The sequence below is a fragment of the Apodemus sylvaticus genome, chromosome 22, assembly GCF_947179515.1.
Source record: "Apodemus sylvaticus chromosome 22, mApoSyl1.1, whole genome shotgun sequence".
In the NCBI taxonomy this organism is placed as follows: domain Eukaryota; kingdom Metazoa; phylum Chordata; class Mammalia; order Rodentia; family Muridae; genus Apodemus; species Apodemus sylvaticus.
Window position 1 is genome coordinate 11350269 of NC_067493.1, and position 12843 is coordinate 11363111.

The 12843-nt window shown below is 38.5% G+C and overlaps 1 protein-coding gene across 1 annotated transcript in view; it reads right to left on the minus strand.

Annotated features, from left to right (window-relative positions):
• LOC127673293 (uncharacterized) overlaps positions 1-12843 on the minus strand; it is an 882259-nt gene that overhangs the window by 538035 nt on the left and 331381 nt on the right. The window lies entirely within an intron of this gene.

Genomic DNA, 12843 nt, shown 5'->3' on the forward strand with positions numbered 1-12843 from the left:
CTTCAGTCATAGCACCAACAAGCATTTGGTATTACATTGCTAGTGCTTGGAAAAACAAACAAACAAACATCTCCAGATTTACCAAGACTTGTTTATGCCTCTAATAGTCACCTATTATACAACTCTCATCTTACAGGGGAGTATCTCTTGCTGATCTTCAAAGCATGACAGCAGAGATGGCTTCAGTATGTTGACACACAAGTAAAAATAGAACAGATTTCAGGGACTCAAAATGAAAAAGGCAGAGGAAGAATATAACAAAACCACAAAATGGAGATGACTTCACATAATTTGCATTTAAAGTGCTGAATAACTCAACTGTACCTTTTAAATAAGTTTTACTAAAAGTAGCACCTATTACTGATATTTCAACAATATAGAGTTCAGAATTGCTTGTCAATACAACTTTTAATTTTACTTTTAATTACATGATTTTTATGTGTGCTTGTACATGTGCAGCATACCACAGTCAGAGGACAACTTGCAGGAATAGTCTCTCCTCCTATCATCAAGTAGGTTCAGAGGATCAAACTCAAATCATCAGATATAGTTACAAATGCCTTTACCTGCTAAGTCATCTCATTAGCTCAACACAATTTAGTTTTTATAAATTGATTTTATACCATTAATCTGAAGACTAATTTTAACTCTCATGGATGCTTTCTACTTTCTCAAAAGCTTTACATGAATATTTTTATACTAATTAAATAAACACTAAATTTTAATAATGCTAGTTCACAATAAGTATATATACTAAATACATGAATTAGACAGCCAATCATGCTCAGGTCCCACTGTTCATCATAGATGAATTGCTGCAGTAAGTTTTCATAAGTAAAGCTTGCAGTTTTGACAAGAACCAAAGTGAATACAATGAGGAAGATAAGTAAGCAGAGGTGAAGGAGAAGGAGAAGGAGAAACAAAAATGTCTGAGGGAGGGCTGGAGAGATGGCTCAGCAGTTAAGAGCACCGACTACACTTCCAGAGGTCCTGAGTTCAATTCCCAGCAACCACACGGTGGTTCACAACCATCTGTAATGAAATCTGATGCCCTTTTTTGGTGTGTCTGAAGAGAGTGACAGTGTACTCACATACATAAAATAAATAAATCTTTAAAAAAGAAGATTTAAAAAAGAATGTTTGAGGAAAAAAAAAACACTGAGAATGCTAATTTGACTAGAAATTCTATTATCCAAAAGATTGCTTAGGTGCTGGAGAGATGGTTCAGTGTTAATAGCACTAACTGACCTTTCAAATAACCACAATTCAATTCCCAGCACCCATAACTAGCTATGTAATTCCAGTACCAGAGAATCTGATGACCACTTTTGGACTCCAAGAGTGAATAAAAAACTTATTTACAATATAATGTGCCAGTAGCCCAAAACAAGTATTCCTTTCCTAACATCCCCAAAAGAGATTAAAATTAAACGGATTCTTTCAAATGACATTTTGTTCTGTTTTGTTTTGTTTTGTTTTGTTTTGTTTTTCAAGACAGGGTTTCTCTGTACCTGAAACTGGAAATCCACCTGCCTCTGCCTCCCAAGTGCTGGGATTAAAGGCATGCACCACCATTGTCAGGCAAAATTAAACAGATTCTTATCACTACAATTCATTTAGCATATATTTACTTAGTATCTACAATATGCCAAGTTCTACAAATACGTTGTAATAAAATGTAGTAGTTATTAATGCTGCTGTTAACAGCTAAGGTTATCTTACTGGGCCTCAACATAATTGTGACTAGGTGTGTGGCTAACATAACACTGTGACTAGATGCAATTAACACCTTAAAACTCACAATGCATCAAAATCATTTGTAGTCAAGAGTATTTAAATTACTGTGCAGGAGCTTCCAGAAAGCTCTACCAACATTTCAGATGATGGTTACTCTGTTACTCAGTAATATCATGGATTAGAGATGCTTGCCAACTTTAACAAATAAAGAATCCCCTGTGTTTGAAGCTATTGAGATCTTAAGGTTATTTGAGGTTTCTCAAAACTTTTTGGTTTTTTTTTTGTTTGTTTTTGTTTTTTGTTTTTATTTTTTGTTTTTTTGAGATAGGGTTTTTCCGTGTAGCCCTGGCTGTCCTGAAACTCTGTAGACCAGGCTGGCCACGAACTCAGAAATCTGCCTGCCTCTGCCTCCCAAGTGCTGGTATTAAAGGTGTGCACCACCACCACCACCACCACCACCACCACCCAGCTTGCCTTTTTGTTTTTTTAAGGTTTGTAAGTCCCACACCCTTTCATGAGCATTTATAAGTAGTTACCAATTGCTGGAGGAGGGCTTCATGAAGTTCCACCCCCTCTCTGAGGATTCATAGGCAGTTAGTGGTTGCTGGAGAATGGTGAGACATTTTCCTCAGTGGTGTAACCACTGGTAAGATATCTATGCTCCTGTAAGTAACACTGGTACATACATACAAATATACATACATACATACATACATACATACATACAGACAGACAGACAGACAATCAATACAAGGTGCTGAAGAGATGACTCTGCAGTTAAAAATGCTGGCTGCTCTTCCAAAGGATCCAGGTTCAATTCCCAGAACTTCTGAGGCAGCTCACAATTGTCTGTAACTTCAGTTCCAGGATACTCAACACCCCCACAGAGACATATATGCAGTAAAAGTACAATGCAAGGCAGAAGCAGGTGAATCTCTTTAGTTTGAGGACAGTCTGGTCTACAAGAGCGAGTTCCATGACAGCTACAGATACACCTAGTGTCAGTTAATTAACTAATTAATTAATTTTAAGAAGGCTCATCACAAGGCTATGTGTAAGTTACAAGGTTACCTATGACTAGGTATCTGACTTCAGACTGGTTAAGACACCCTAATACATCATTCTATTTAATTTTTAGAAAATGGTCATTCAGCTGGGCGATGGTGGCACAGGCCTTGAATCCCAGCAATTGGGAGGCAGAGGCAGGCAGATTTCTCAGTTCGAGGCCAGCCTGGTCTACAGAGTTAGTTCCAGGACAGCCAGGGCTACACAGAGAAACCCTATCTCGAAAAAAACAAAAAGAAAGAAAGAAAGAAAATGATCATTCAAACCCACAGAAAACTTTCTAAATTCTGTTCAACTAACTTAGTGATTGATTATTCCCTTCCTATTCTTGGTACAACCTTATTATATATAGCAATGTCATATTTTTTAAAGCAATGTCTTAAAGTAATTCCAAGTACTTTGAAAGTAAATAAACCCAAGTTAAGGAACATAGATACAAAGCTACAAATACAATCTTTTGGGAGTGGTGGCTCATGTCTGAAATCCTAGAACTGGAGAGGGTAAGGCAGACAGGAAGATAGGAAAGACTTCAAGAACAATCTAGGCTACACGGTGTTTTTGTTTGTTTGTTTGTTTGTTTTTGGTTTTTTGTTTGTTTGGTTTTTTTTGAAACAACAAACAGGGTTTCTCTGTATAGCCCTGGCTGTCCTAGAGCTTACTCTGTAGACCAGGCTGGCCTTGATCTCAGAAATCCGCCTGCCTCTGCCTCCCAGAGAGCTGGAATTAAGGGCGTGCGCCGCCGCCGCCACCACCACCACCACCACCACCACCACCGGGCTCTACATAGTGTTTCTAAAGGTCACTTTTATAGGTGGGAAATTTTGCTTAGTTGTTAAAGAGTACTAGCTGCTCTTGCAGAGGACCCAGGTTCTGTTCCTACCACCCACATGGGCTGCACACAATCATTTAATGCAAGCAAACCAAACACTTGTAAACATCAAGTAAATTTTTAAAGGGTTCTGGGGGCTGGAAAAGTAGTTCATCAATTAAGAGTCCAGGCTACTCCTCCTGAGGACCCAGGTTTGATTGCCAGCACCCACTTGACAGTTCAGAACCATCTCCAATCCCAGACGATCTGAGCCTTCTTCAGGCCTCAGCAGCACCAGACATGCCTATGGTACATGTACATGCAGGCACCCACACACCAGAGCATAATTTTGTTTCGACACCTTTTGCTTTGTTTCAAGACAGGATGTCTCTGTGTAGCCCTGGCATTCCTAAAACTCACTCTGTAGATCAAGCTGGCTTCAAACTCAGATTTTCCTGCCTCTGCCTTCTGAGTGCTAGAATTAAGACATGTGCCACAACCACCCAATTTCTTCGGGTCCTTATGGCAGGTTAGGTATACAGCTTTCTGTCTTCTGGGGAAGTGGGGAGTTTAAGAGACTCCAAAACATGATACTTAAATTGTTGCCACAAGAGAGAAATAACAGGAAAGCAATAAGCAAGTGTTTTTCAAAAACTATCTTTTTATCTCTCCACCAAAAGCATGTGGACTGTGATTGTTTCAAACAGATATTTATGTTAAACTGATAGAAATTCATGAAGCTTTCCATATTTTTACGGATTTGTATTCAGCTATAATGAAAAATGAAATTATGGATTTCACAGGAAAATAGAGAAAATTAAAGTATATTCAGTTAACCCAGACACAGAAAGATAAATAGTATACTTTCATATGTAAATCTTAGTTTCTAGTTGTTAAATATGTGAATTTAAATGAAAGCAAGATGAGAGGCAATAGGACACAGATATGAAAGCAGATGGACTGATGGGAACAGACAGGTTGATAGAGATATGGGTAAGAATCAGCCAAAACTAAGTATATATTAAAAATGCTGTAAGGAAACCTATTACTTTAGAAGCTAATTTTTAAATTAATAGTTTTAAAACAGTATGTCACAGATCATATTGGTGCCAGTAGAGCCCAGAAGAGGGCATCAGGTCTCCTTGAACAGGAGTTACAGACAGTTGTAAGCCTCCCTCCCCTACAATGGGTACTGGAAATGTGGAGTCCTCTATGTAAGTACCTTTAACTATTGAGTCATTTCTCCCATCCTTTTTAAGTAATATTTTCTTAAACATGTGGACAATATTGATAAAAGTAAATGGTTTTCAGACTGCAGTCTTTATCCAAACACATCCACATATCTCTAGACTACAAAAAATAATTGGTTTACAAGAATATGGATTAGTTTAAGCCTTTGGCCAATTTTTGGGTGGGGGGAAGTGCGGGAGGAAAAGAGGGAGGGATGGAGGGATAAAAAGAAAAGAAAAGCTAAACTCATCTTGGCAAAGTTGAATATGGCAGCAAATCTCAAACTGGGGTAATGGTGGTGCATGCCTGTAATCCCAGCACTCTGGGAGGCAGAGGCAAGCGGATTTCTGATTTCGAGGCCAGTCTGGTCTACAGAGTGAGTTACAGGACAGCCAGGGCTATACAGAGAAGAAACCCTGTCTCAAAAAAACCAAAACTAAAACAAAACAAAACAAAACAAAAAACAAAAAACAAAAAACAAAAACAAAAAAGAAAAGAAAGAAATCTCAAACTGCATTTACTGCCAAGGATCTATAAAGCAGTTATATATTATCTAACTGACCTACTTAAAGTAAACTTAGGGTAAACATCTTCTTGAAATGAAGTCTTAGGATACTTAGGTATCACTTAGTAACAAAGGATATTTTCAAGAGCTTAGTGTTCTGCATTGGCTGGTGATCCCTCTCCACAACCTAAGTGTGCTAGACCACTTTTAAGTATCCCCAAGCAAGGGTTGGGACAGGATTTTGCTTTTATTCTCCTGGAAAAAATAAAAACAAACCCCTGCCCAACTCGCACTTGTGTGTGTGTGTGTGTGTGTGTGTGTGTGTGTGTGTGTAGCAGAGAAAAACAAAACATCCAGCTGATGTTCCTTTTCAACTAGTGTCCCAAAAGGAAAAACTTTCTCCTCCACACTGTCTTAAATACCCTTCAACGCAAAGACCCTCCTTCCTGCTTACTTATGTTCACTGCCTGTGGGATGATTACTTGCTCACTGCCTCTTGACCTCGCACTGACTTTGGTTCTTGGAGTAAAGGTGTGTGATAGTGCTGAGATACACCACCACAAAGTCTTTTCAGTAAATATCAAAGTCTTTGGGGATTCACAGTATGATCAAATATCCTGCAACGCTCAAGTGCTGTGGGCCATTTCAACTTTACTGTTTTGTCTCACCCCTAGATGCCACAGCAATAGTTTACCCAACTCTCTAGTATACTATTTTATAGCAATTACAAAGATTGACTGCCTTCTTTACTAAACAAAAGCATTTTTACTAGTGTCTAATAAACCCAATATTTAAAGACAATTCAAATAAGAAAACTACTTTGAAAAAGAATTAATTCTTAGGACAATTTTCTAATTGTCATTCTAGTAATAAAGGACAGATAGGCAAGTAGACAGATGTTCAATATAATATAAAGATAACTAATTTAGAAAACTCTCAATGGAGTTAAATTTTACCTAAAAGTAGGCTGGAAAAAAGGCTCAGTGGTTAAGAGTACATGCTGCTCTTCGAGAACCTGTGTTTAGTTCACAGCACCCTTGTAAGGTGGTAATTCCACCAATTTCAGCTAAAGAGGATCAGACACCCTCTTCTGGCCTCTGCAGGTATGTATACCTGGCAAACACATATATATGAGTACACATAAATACATTTTATACACATACACACAAATAAAACACTGGAGGGAGGATGTGGGGGTGACACACTCCTTTAATCCCAGTGATAGGGAAGCAGAGTCAGATGCATTTCTGTGACTTAAGGCCAGTCTGGTGTACAGAGCTAGCTCCTGGACAGTCAGGTTTACACGAACAAACCCTGTCTTGAAAAAAACAAAAACAAAAACAGTAATAGCTAGAAGTGGTGGCATTCACCTTTAATCCTGACAATTGGGAAGAAGCGGGATCTCTGACTTTGAGGCCAGCATGGTCTACAAAAGAAAGTTCCAGGACAGCCAGGCTACACAGAAACCCTGTCTTGAAAACCAAAATAGATAAAAATATGAAAAAGCTGGAGATACTTTAGCTGTTGGCAGCACTTGCTGTTTTTACAAAGGAACCCAGACTGGTTCCCAGGACTAACATGGTGGCTTTAGGACATCTGCAACTTCAGTTCTCAGGGATCCAATGCCTTCTGACCTCTGCTAGCACCAGGTATGAATGTAGCACATAAAACATATGTGGAGCCGGGCAGTAGTGGCGCACGTCTTTAATCCCAGCACTTGGGAGGCAGAGGCAGACGGATTTTTGGGCCAGCCTGGTCTACAGAGTGAGCTCCAGGACAGCCAGGGCTACACAGAGCAACCCTGCCTCAGAACAAAACAAAAAACAAAAACAAAAAACAAAAAAAAAAACTCATACATGGAGGCAAAACCACACATTAACACTCACACACATTGGGCTGGGGAGATGGCTAAGATTTAAGAGCACTGTCTGCTCTTCCACAGGACCTGACTTCAATTCCCAGCACCCACAAGGCAGTTTGAAACTGTCTATAACTCCAGTTCCAAGGATCCAACACCCTCACACAAACATACATGCAGGCAAAACATCAACACACATAAAATAAAAAATAAACACACATTAAACAAACAAATCAAAAACATTTTAATAAAAATAAATCTTCTTTGAAAATTTTATCTATAACATTTTGAAGTAATAAAGGATTCATAGAATATTTCACTTTGGGCATTGTTAATTCTCCAATTTAAACTATTTATAAAAATATGCACCCAGGGACTGAAGAAACCGTTTAATTAAATTAGAGGATCAATGTTATCTACTCAAACCACTATAAAATAACCACATTATCTTCAGAGTATTGTCTTACCCTTCCTACAGAAAAAAAATAACTTTTTATCTAGCTCATTTTAAAAATGAAATTATGAAAGAACCATTTTAAAGGAAACCAGTCACAATACCTCCCTTTTCGCTCCAATGTTATTTATTACTTGACCCATAGGGTCTATACTGTAATTTAAAAAAGACAATAGTCTCCAAGGGCCCCCTGGAATGATACACACAGTAAGTGAAAAGTATTCTAGTTAGAGGAAGGCTGAGAAGAAAAGGGAGTATACCAATCTAGACGGAGATGGGTAGGGCATATGTTTCAGGTATTTTGGCTTTTGATTGTTGTTGTTTCCCCTGTTTTCATTTTTATACACAGTTTCCTAGCTGTCCTAACATGCCATACGTGCGTGCCTGGAAGAGTTTGATCTCTAAACCCATAGTAGAAGAAATGAACACATGTAAGCTTATATGTAAGTGTATGTGTATGTGCCCTTACACACACATTCATAGCCACACCATATATACAATAAACAAAACTTTTAATAAGAAATTAGAAATGAGGACTGCGGTGATTGCAGAGTATGTAAAAGTGCTTTTTTCTGCCAACACAAGGACCTAAGTGCAATAAATTAAAAAAAAAAAAAAAAAAAAAAGCAGGGCATGGCCATGTATGCTTGTAACCTACACATAGAGAAAAGATAGAAACAAGCACATATTAATGTAGCTCACTAGCCTAGCTAAGACCTTAATCTTCAGGTTTAGTAAGAGACCCTGTCTCAAGGGCTGATACATAAACCAGACAGCGATAAAGAAAATGCCTGATGAGTCTCCTATGCTGCACAGGCCTGTACCTCCATGCACATATTACATATGCAAGTACAGGCATACAAATGAGTGGTAGGTATGGGGGGGGGGGAGGGAGACAAAAGGAAAGGGGAAGGGAAGAAAGAAAAAGTGAAGAAAGTAAATTTAAAACGATTGCCAAAATGAAAAATTAAATGGTCAGTCTAAATAATAAAACAGGCATAGATGAAAACCAAGCTACTAATCTGGAAAATAAAGGTGAGGATGAAGTGGAAATATCTGGTTTCTTTAACAACTCAGTTGTGTCATGTTTTTTTTCTGCAAGCGGTTGTGTGAGAGAACATGCATGTGCTGTTTTGCTGAAAACAGACACTTCAGAGGGTACATGATGTTTAGAAAGGACATAAATAGAACCTCACAATGAGGACACTCTTGCACTGCTACATGCCCGCAATGCTTTCCTGGTCTTAGAAACACACAAAAGAACTTCTCGTGGTATTCCAGCTCATTCTGGCCACTTTCCTGACTTGTGCCATTTGGCAGAGTCTTGCTGTTTCTGCTGGATCATGCTGCCACTACTGATTCATGTTTGGTACTTGCTATTGAAATGGACTGCTGATATCCTAACATCGAAGAATGGAATCGTCCCAAGGAATTACTTCTGAACAGTCCACAACACCCTTTCCTATTATCCTTCTTTTTCCCCTACCCCTGGTTGATGGGTTAGAAGAAAGGTTGAAACATTTAAGAACCCTAGATAAAGTAGATTTTGAAAAATCTAAGCCTTCAGAAGGAAGTCTATATGGGTAAAAAGAGCAACATTTAAATTTTGTCAAGCCTTCACAATCATGTGACCCAACTCGCAGCATTAGGAAAGTTGAGAACCACTGGTGTAAGGGGAGTTCCTAAACAATATAGCAGTTAGTTATTTCTGGGTGAATGATTTAAAAACAAACGGCAAAAACAAACAAAATAAATGGCTTTGTCCTCCCCTGTCACAACTGCAGAGCTGGTGGCACCAAGAAACAACAGTGAATGTGTGAAAACTCTGCAGTGGTGGTAGGAGTTTTTAATCAAGAAGTTATTTCACTACTTTAAAAAAACATATACTTATGGGTTACCAACTTCTCACAATATCTTAAAATTGAAGTGTGAGTTTTTGTGCACTTGCTAACATACTAATTTACCAAGCATTGACATATAATATGATTGGCATTTACATAAGTTAGTATATCTGGGTTTGATTTGTTGGCTTATGACTAAATATTTTTAGTGTGCCAAGTCTATAAAGTGTTCATATGCCTTTACAAATCAGATTTACTCAAGAATGTTAGGAAGTGGAATTCAGAGTTCCACTTGTGAAGGCGCTTAAAGAAACAAAAACATTTCTTTTTAAGGGAAGGATTTGTTAGGTAGAATTCTGAGAGAAACTCTGATTTAACCAGTAAAGTTTTTATTTCTTTAATCAGCTAGCTGTCCAGTAATTCCAAATTCACCACTGTACAAAGTCTTCTGTACTCTGTACAAGTCTGTGTCATTAGCCCAAGCAGCAGCAGGTCTCCCTAACTCAGTCACCTGTGACAAACAAAACATCCAACTCCCTGTGGAGGATGCAGCATGCCCAGTTCAGCACCCTACAGCCTTACCATCCCCAGCCCCTGGGATTTCAGTCTACTGACAAGGCTGCTCCTATTATTAGTCAAGCTGACACCTAGCTTTCGACAGAGCTGCTGGGGATCCCACAATTTGAAACTTAGCTTCCTCTCATGTAGTCTACCAGCTGTGAATTCTAATTTTCTCACCTAAGTTAAAATCAAGCATATCTGCATTAATTTGATTAATACTACAAAAGATGGCTAACAGAAATGGATTGGAAAAGTGTAAAGACCCTTTCTATTGCTTTAATTTGGCCATCTAACTTTTTCTAATGTACAAATTATTATATATTATTAGGGAGAAATCCTTGGGAGTTCAATTTTCAAAACAGAAAAAGTATTTAGGAATACAAATTATTAGACCTAAAAATCATTTAGGAATACACTGCAGGACATAGAATTTAAACCCAATGCCTCTGTACTATTGCTGACCTCAAGACCCAAACAAGCCTAACCTTTTAAATGTGATATGAAATTTAAAGACAGTTATGTTTAGGCAGTAATTTAAAGATTTTATTTCAGGATTTGGGGGAATGGCTCAGGTGGTTTATAAAGCACTTGTCTTGAAAGCTTGAAGACCTAAAACTGGCAGGTCTGATGGATAACACACGCTGGTATCCCCAGTGTTGAGAGAAAAGAGACAAGAGAACCTCTGGACCTTCCTGGCCAGCCAGCCTAGCTAACTGCTGTCTTCTGGTCTCTACATATGTACACATACACACATGCCCACATACATATGTGTGACATGCACACACACACATATATAGACAGTTATTTTATTTTAACTACAGCAAAACAATGATAGGAAATAAAGATCATAAAACAAAACAGCATTAAATTTTAAGCAATTATCAGTAAGAGAATTGCACAATCCTTTTCTGTATGCAAGGTCCCAATGGCCTATTTATTAATGAGAAAAGTCATTGAATCTTTCACTTTAAAAATCTTTAATTGTCACAGATCCTGTGGTGTATTCCTTCCCAAGTGCTGACTGGAATCTCTTAAGTCCACAGAGTACAGTCACCACGCAGCACAGCACAATGCTAACCACCACAATCCATCACTGCATTAACTGCTCCCAGTCTTAAGACTTTAATTTCTACGGGACTGTAGTTCAGAGACTTAGAACTGGTAAAGTTCTCTTTCAGCATGCATAGACAAGGATCACATATTTTCATACATGCTTGTGCACATAACAAACATTTAATGCTCTAGTCACAAGCATGTCCAAGACAGAATTTCTAAATTGGTCTGTAAAAACTCTCTTTGGAGCATTTTCATAGAATATTTGTCAAATCATTGTCAACCATGAAGATTAAGTGACCAGCACTTCATCCAGTCTCTTCTACAAGTTGATCTTTGAAAAACTTGAAGGGAAAATAAATTCTGAAAAACTTCACTCTCATACTGAGCTGTCAATCCAGAGATGAAACAGCAAAGTCAGCTGACACAGTGTATAATTATCAGCAAAGGCAAATATGCATGTCAGCTCACCTAAAATTTTTTTCACTGCTTAGACTTTTTCCTCAGACTCAGAAAGACGCATGGTATGTATTCACTTATATGTGTATTAGCTGTTAAGTCAGTGATAACCAAGTTACAATCCGGGAGAACCACAGAGGATCAGTGCCTTCGTCAGCCAGCATCAGAGAAGCTTCCTCCTGCAGCAGATGGGAACAGATAGAGATCTAACCAGACATTACACAGAGAGTGAGAGACACTGGGGCCAGAAATGGGATGTCTCCACCAAGCCCTCCATCAGCCCTAAATGGAATGTCCTCCCCTCTGGGTTCAGGGGACCTGGGGGAAGAAGATGTTAAAGAGCCTAAGAGCCAGAGGGGGGAGGACACCAAGAAAACAGGGTCTTCTAAATCAGCTGAGTAAAGCTCATAGGAACTCACAGAGACAGAGCAGCATGCACACAGGGCTTACTCAGGTCTGCAGCAGGTCCTCTGCGGATACGATATGGATTCTAGTTCAGTGATCCTAAGGGATTCCGGAAGGTATGGACAAGTGTGTCTGATTCTGTAGCCTTCTCTTGGATCTTCTCCTTCTGTTGTTTTGCCTTAGACAACTTGGATGCAATGATTTATCTTATTATATTTTATTGTTATCTCTTAGAATCCTATTCTTTTCAAAGTTGACTGAAAAGGAATGGAGCCACACCAGAAAGGATGTGGGGAGGAACAGAGAGGAGCAGGGGAGGGGAAAGCCTGATCAGGATATATTATGCAAGAAAAATTAATTTTCAATAAAAGGAAAAAAAACCTTTCCCCTGGACATACCCTATTTCTGCAAAACATAATGTATATGGTATATTTTAAACAGGATCTGTGTACACTGTTAAGCTGCTATGTGGTAAAAACTTCATTCCTATAGCAGGTCCTCCAGATAAAGCTAAAAGTTAAAACACATGCTGTAGCAGGTCGACATCCAATTACTAGAAGTAAGCATGTCAGAGATATAATTAGTTACGACACTAGGACAGGCATGCATGTTTCAACACACACAGCTCAGAACAACGCTTTGGCACTGTATGAGAGAGGACTTAAACCAAAGACTTAAAGAAAGGTTACAGAGTGTGTATATACTTTTTATTATTATTACCTAAAACTTGCCACACCAAATTATTTTTTTAAGTTATAAGCATATTTGATTTGCATAAACATCTTTTTAAAGACTTCTCAGGAGAAATGAAAAAAGAGAGAGAGATCTACTCCCCTCTTTCTCTAAGCCTTCCACATTAAGAAGTTT